The 7,465-nt window shown below is 46.0% G+C and overlaps 1 long non-coding RNA gene across 1 annotated transcript in view; it reads right to left on the bottom strand.

Moving 5' to 3' along the window:
• Positions 1-4,957: 4,957 nt before the first annotated feature.
• Positions 4,958-7,465, bottom strand: part of LOC144819026 (uncharacterized) — a 1,001,036-nt gene continuing 998,528 nt past the window's right edge. The window contains exon 3 of the long non-coding RNA XR_013607198.1: positions 4,958-5,118. This is a non-coding gene — a long non-coding RNA (uncharacterized LOC144819026). The remainder of the gene's footprint in view (positions 5,119-7,465) is intronic.

Here is a 7,465-nt window from a genome sequence, read left to right as displayed (position 1 = left end):
CCACACCATGCTCTGAAGCATCTGTCTGCACAATTAATTATTTTGAGAAGTTGGGCACCTGAAGCATGGATGCTGTGCACATGGCAGTCTTCAGGGCGTAAAAAACCTTCTGACAGGTGTCAGTCCAGTTCACTTTATTGGGCTGCTTCCTGGAAGTCAGCTCAGTCAAGGGTGCAACAATGTTGCCATACCCTTGACAAACCTCCTGTAGTACCCCGTGAGTCCTAAAAAGGCTCTCACCTGTGTCTGAGTCTTTGGGGGTTCCCATGCCAGGATGGTATCAATCTTGGGATGTAGGGGCACCACCTGATCGCTTCCTACCTGGTGACCCAAGTACACCACGGAACCCTGCCCGATCTGGCACTTACTCGCCTTGATCGTGAGGTCTGCCTTGCGCAGGGCCATCAACAATTGCCAGAGGTGGTACAGATGTTCTTCCCAACTGGCGCTGAACACTGCATTGTCATCCAGGTAGGCGGCACTGAAATCTTTCAGTCCAGCCAACACCTGGTTGACCAACCTCTGAAAGGTGGTAGGGGCATTCTTCATCCCAAAGGGCATAACCCAGAATTGGTAGTGCCCATCTGGTGTGCAGAATGCTGATCTCTCCTTAGCCCCATCAGTCAAGGAGACCTGCCAGTACCCAGACGTCAAATCAAATGTGCTGAGATACCATGCATCAGTCCTGGTGATTAAATTGAGCCCTCTGTAGTCCACACAGAATCGGAATTCGGGTGTGGCACCCGGCGAGGCAGCCTTTGGGACCAAGACCACTGGGATGGCCCAAGGACTGTTTGAAGACTCAATTACCCCTAAAGCAAACATTTTGGAGATTTCCTCCTTATTGTAAACCCTGACCTTACTGTTACTCTGTAATCCTTGTGCTTCACTGAAGGACTGTCTCCAGTGTCCACATCATGGACGCACCACTCCATCACACCAGGAACCAAGGAAAATAGATCAGAGAATTGCCCCAACAGTTCGCGACAATCTTGCTGCTGATCAGGGGTCAGTGTGGCAGAGAGGCTGACACCATCCACTGACCAATCTTGCTCTGTTGCAGACAGGAGGTCAGGAAGAGGCTCGGTCTCCTCCTCCATTCCATCATCAGTCGCTAGGAGCATGTCCACTTCAAACCTTTCTAAGTGGGGCTTTAGGTAGTTGACATGCAGGAACCTCAAGGGGTTTCTGGGAGACTGCAAGTTCACCAGATAAGTAACACCATTCTTGTTCTCCAACACCTCATATGGACCAGTACACCTGTCCTGGAGCGCACAAGGCTCCAAAGGGGCCATGACCCAAACTTTCTATCCTGGTCGAGCTTAATCAGAGTGGCATTCTGATCGTACCACCGCTTCATTTCCTCCTGGGTGGCTTCCAGATTCACCTGAGCGAGATCTCTGAATTGTCGAGTCTGGTTCCTGAAGGCCAGCATTTAACTAAATACATCCTGAGGAGGTTTCCTGGGAGATTGCTCCCAGCCTTCCTTGACCAAACTCAAAGGTCCTCTTACTGGGTGATCATACAAAAGCTCAAAGGGGCTGAACCCTAGGGATTTTTGTGGCACCTCACGGTAGGCAAACAGAAGGCATGGCAAGAGGACGTCCCACTTATTCCTCATTGGTTCCTCAAGACCCATGATCATGCCTTTAAGGGTCCGGTTGAATCTTTCAATCAGCCCATTTCCTTGTGGGTGGTAAAGAGTGGTGAACTTGTAAGTAACACCACACTCCTTTCACAGAGACTTCATATAATTATAAATGAAGTTTGTACCACGGTCAGACACCACCTCTCTGGGGAACCCCACACGAGAGAAGATCCCCATCAGTGCACGTCCCACCACGGGGGCCATCACTGTCCTGAGCGGAATAGCTTCCGGGTACTGGGTTGCATGGTCCACCAAGACCAGGTTAAACCTGTTGCCCATGGCTGTCTTGGGGTCCAGTGGCCCCACAATGTCAATGCCCACCCATTCAAAGGGGGTACTGACTATAGGGAAAGGTTTTGAGAGGGGCCTTGTGCCTCCTTCCACTTTGTCCACTTGCCTGGCAAGTTTGACAAATCCTACAATGAGTATCTGAACTCTTCCGCATCTGGGGCCAATAAAAGTAGGAGACAAGCCTTTCAAAGGCTTGTTCTGCCCCAGATGACCAGCTAAAGGACATCATGAGCTAAACCCAGTAGACTGAAGCACTGGGGTTCCACCAGCCCACGGTCTGACCCAGGCTCAGCAACCTTAGGCTAGCTATACAGGAGACCGTTCTCCCAGTAGATCCAATGTGATCCAGACTGATCACCTGCTGCCTGGTTTGTAGCCTGTTCCCTCAAACCCACAAGAGAAGGGCACTTCAGCTGCTCTTCACAAAATTCCTCCCTGGAGGGACCCCCTTCTTGCTGCCAATGGGTCAGATCAGGTAGGTTCCCCAGTTCAGACACTAGCTCCCCTGTACTTTCCAGGGCATCCTCCTCTAGGTCTGCCTCCTCCTGGACCATGGGAACCATGGAGGGTGGTTTCCCGCGCCCCTACCTCTTTTCTTTAAGGCAGGTCCCTGGGCCATACTTTCAGGCTCCAGGGTCTCTCGAACTCCCTTAGCTGCCATAGAACGAGTGGTCACACACACCCACTCAGGCATACCCAACATCTCTAAATAAGCCTTCTTCTCCGCCTTAACCAAAATGGAGCTTTCCAAATCATTGCCTAACAGACAATCAACAGGCATGGTGGGCCTCACAGCTACTTGAAGAGTACCAGAGACCCCCCACTCAAAGGGAACTTGAGCCACCTTGCAATGGCTCTCTGTGTTGTCAGCGGCAACAACTGTGAAGAATGTGTTGGGGACCACCTGCTCTTCAGACGCCAATTGACACTTGACAGCTGTCACACTGGCTCCATTGTCTCTTAGAGCCTCCATTTAATGGCCATGGATGGTCACCCACTGCCTGTATTTCTTAGTGTTATCAGGCAGCTGAGTTCTAGGCACCATCTCAAAGTCTCCTAATGATACAAGGGACATTTCTGCGGGACCACACTCACCTTGGACACCCATCTCCTCCCCACCCAGGGCTACACTGGCCATCTGATGGGGTGGTGCACGGGGTGGCACATACTGACCCTTTTGGGGACACTGGGGATCATACCAATGGTGTCCCACCTGCTTACACTGAAAGCAGGTAACAGGCCCCCTATGAACAGGTTTACCTGTTGGGGTCCTGACTTCTTCTACCCAAGTGGTTCCCTCCAGCTTCTTACAATTCCTGAACCTGTCTATAGAGTTCTGGAGTTAACCCATACCTTGTCATCAGTGCTTCTTTCATGTGGGCATAAGACATCCTATGATCACTGGGAAAGTCTAACAAAGTATCCCTACCTTCAGTTAAAAAGCGGCCCCACAACCCCGCTTCCCAATCCTTCTCAGGGACCCGGTGGGCCAACATTGCTATCCCATAGGCTGCAAACCACTGCCCAATATCTTCACTTTTGTGGAAATCTTTGATGACATCTTTGGGAATATGTGACCTGCCTTCTGAAGGCACAGATGGTGCGCTGCCACCAGAGGGATTGATTTCTAAGCCGTTGGCCTTGATTTCTAACTCCCTCAACATTCTCACGTGTTCCATTCTCATTCTCTCTTTTTCCAAAGACAACCTGTTATTCTCTGTTTCCCTCTGACTCTACATTTTAAGCTTAGCCAACTCCAGCTTGAGTGCCCTATTTCTCTCCCTGTGTTCCAACTCTCTGGGGCACAGGTCTTTGGGAGAGATACCGCTGCCAGGTGGAGAGAGTCCTCCTCCCCTGGCTGAAAACAATGGCCTCTCAATGGGCCCATTTGCATCCCCAACTGGCTCCACCAGAGGATCTGGGGCATTTCTTGCTCCTACCCAGGCCCTCAGCGCCTTTTGGTAGTCTTCCTTTTTAGAAATGCCTAGTGTAGCAACTTTCAATTTCTTGCAGAGATGCTTGAGCTGTTTCAAAGTGTAGGTTTCCAACCTCTCTTCCTCAATTTCAAGATCCAGAGATGAAACAGATGCTGGTGTACTCATGGAAGTAAGAATTGGGAGTTTTCAGGAAAAACTAACAGTTCCAAGGAAAAAGATTCTAAAAAAAACAGTATGTGGCCCTGTTTGGTTTGCACTCACTAGCAGTGTACACCAATCGCTTTATATAAAACACAAATGCAAAGTCCAAATCCTCACCGCTGACCACCAATGTTAGATCTGGGGGTCTCTAGTTGGCAATGGTATTCACCTTTGTCCAAATAGGGACCCTTACTTCTAAGGTAGGATAAGGGGATTACACTCCTTAATAACCCCTGCTCACCCCCTTGGTAGCTTGGCACGTGCAGACAGGCTTATATTAGAGGCAGTGTGTTAAGCATTTGTGAATATACACAGTAATACAGTGAAAACATTACAGATGGACACAACACAGGTTTTTATAAAAATAAGTATTTAAGTATTCTTTATATAGCCCTAACACAAGACCACAAATGACAAAAATCCCCAATACTATACTTAAGATTGCTTTAAAGATGATAAAAGTTACTTAGTTCAAGTTGATGATAAATGCGACAAAGTTCTCAACAAAGTACCTGGATGGTTAACGCAAAGTAAACAAAAGGCTTTCAAAAGGGGAGATGCATTGGTTCCGTGATCCAGGGGAGAGGATGAGTGGGGTCTCAATGCTTGCACAGAATAGGGGATGCATCGTGATCCTTACCAGTGCAGATGTGATGCGTATATTCTCGGCCTGTGGGCCCGTTGCTGTGCGCAAGAGGGCGTCTTGATGCGATGCGATGATCCAGTTGCGATGCAAGAAGATGGCGCCCTTGATGCGGTGATGCGATGACGATGAGTAGACGCCCTGGCAGCCTTGCGACGACTCTGTACTTTGGAGCCGCGACAGGCCCTGCGACAGGCTTCTCCGGTGATGCGATGGCGACTCTTTCTATGGCGTCACGCTTCTTTGGTGATGTGACAGCAGGCAGCTTTGCGGAACACACGCTTCCAGGGAGATGCGGCGAAGGCTCGCTTCGCAGGCGATGTGACGATTTCAGCTGCGGCGGCGACACGATTCTTCTCGGTGCATCGCGCTTCCAGCTCCCAGCAACACGCAAATGTCTGTAGTTGAGAATTCCCAGCAAGGAAATTCATTTGTTTTTATTGAACCAGTACAAACAAGAGTCAAAAACATAGAATAGACAGTTACAGAAGTTCAAAACATAATAGCACAATGCTGTATAAGAATAATAAAGGAAAGATTGTTACATGGGTAACACAGAGAATTAACATTGCCGAAATGATACATTAATGATTACACACAACACTGTCGGTTTCAGCCATTTTGGTGACTCAGCTAAGATTGCTAATGCTAGGAATCGAACTGATACCAGATTTCCACTTAGTAACTGGAAGCCGGATCGCCTCCCCCATTTTCTTTAATTTAAGACCCCTTGTGGCATATATGGCAGTTTCATAGCTAAAAACAGCCAAAAAACGAGCCAACCACATCTGGAAGCTAGGTGGGTCAGCATCCTTCCATCGTGCGGACAAAATGATTCTTAATACAGCTGTACCAATAAATACCAATCTTTCTTCACTTCTTGAAAGATTCAAAGAGTTATCATATCCCAATACATAAAGCGTCTCAGACTCAGGGATTTTATGCCCGAACAGCTCTTCCCAAAAGTCAGATATCATACTTTTGATTACAACAAGCTCACTACAGTTACTAAACATATGAATTAAAGTAGCTGGTCCCTGTAAACATCTGGGACACAGATCATTCTCTCTTTTACCCCATGCGTGTAATTTGGTGGGAGTATAATAAATACTGAATATAGTTTTAAAGAGCTGTGCCTTAAGATTGTTTGACATGAGAAGGTGATGGGTCAGTTCTAAGCCTCTATCAATATCCACATTGGGATTTCCTAATTTAGCCGCCCAGCTTATTTCAGTTTTTTCCAAATCATCTTGAATTCTAGTAATTAGGATATCATATAATATTCCAATTCTAATAGTTGATCTGTTCATTGCATCGATAATTTCTATTCTTAGCAAACAGATAGTTGATTATTTTGCTTTAAGCTTGGCAAGCACCTGTACAAATTTAAGATAATCTCCATTAGACAATTGATACTTCAATTTTAAATCTGAAAAAGTAGTTAAAAATTCTTTAAACAAAAAACCCATTAACTGTCCTAATTCCCAGCATTTCCCATTTCCTAGATATAACATCAAAATCGAGGCTCATTGTAGCCTTTGAGTGCCAAAGAGGTGTATACCTATTTATTTTCCCAATATGCATATGTTTAGTGACCTTAGACCAAATCCTCCAGGCACTAGTTACATATCCAAATTTGTAATTTCTTTTATAGTATATCGCATCTGTTTGCCTTAGGAAAAAGACCCTTAGCTTTCTGCCCAAGTACAAGCTCATATATTGAAGGTATTAGGCTAGTATCTGTATTAGTTAAATTATCTGAAGAGCTAACCAATGGAGCCATTTGTTTAAGAAATGTAGCCCAATAATATAAAATGGTATTAGGAATGGCAAGCCCGGCTCTATTCTGCGGTAGTGAAAGAAGTTTGTGGGATCTCCTGATCTTGCCTTGATGCCATACAAATTTGGACATAATAGAGTTAAATGTTTTTAATGTCTTATCATCAATTGCGAGAGGGATCGCTCGGAATAAGTATAAAAACCTGGGTAACACATTCATTTTCAAAAAAATTGCCTCTACCTATAATCGATAGGTGAAGACTATTTACACGATCCAGATCTTTTTTAATAATGGCAAGAAGTGGGTCAAAATTGAGATTAGGTATAAGTTTAATATTAGAATTGATAGTAACACCCAGATACGTGGCTTTATTGGCTCTCATTTGATCCGAAAAAATAATATTATCCGTACAGAATATAGCTGTCTTCCCCTTATTCAGGGAGTATCCCGAGTGATTACCATACTCGAGTGTCACGTTCTCTATTTCATTCATAGCCTCAATCGGATCAGATGTAATAATCGCAATATCATCGGCATATGCCAATACTTTCGTCTCCAATTGACCGCAGACAACCGGTTTAATTGCCTGATTCTCCAAAAACTTTAGGATTAGAGGATTTATATATAATGCAAATAATAAGGGTGAGCAGGGGCACCCTTGCCTGGTGCCCCTGGAGATGTTGATGTAACCGGATTCTGAACCCATGATCTGCAGCATTACCTTGGGGGATAAATACATAGGTTTAATGGATTTAATAAATTTAGAGTCAAAATTGTTTCGTGCTAAGACCGCCCATAGGAAGTTCCATGAGACGCGGTCGAAAGCCTTTTCGGCGTCCAGTAGAACCATCGACATCCGGCCCCCCGTAACAGACATGGCATCAAATAAGGTAATAGCCCTACATGTGTGATCGGTGGTACCCTTGCCAGGGACAAATCCATGCTGCCACGGGGAGACCAGGTGC

This window comes from Lissotriton helveticus, chromosome 2_1 (genome assembly GCF_964261635.1).
Source record: "Lissotriton helveticus chromosome 2_1, aLisHel1.1, whole genome shotgun sequence".
Lineage (NCBI taxonomy): Eukaryota > Metazoa > Chordata > Amphibia > Caudata > Salamandridae > Lissotriton > Lissotriton helveticus.
The sequence above is the reverse complement of the archived record's forward strand: the minus strand, read 5'-3'. Positions and strand labels throughout refer to the sequence as shown.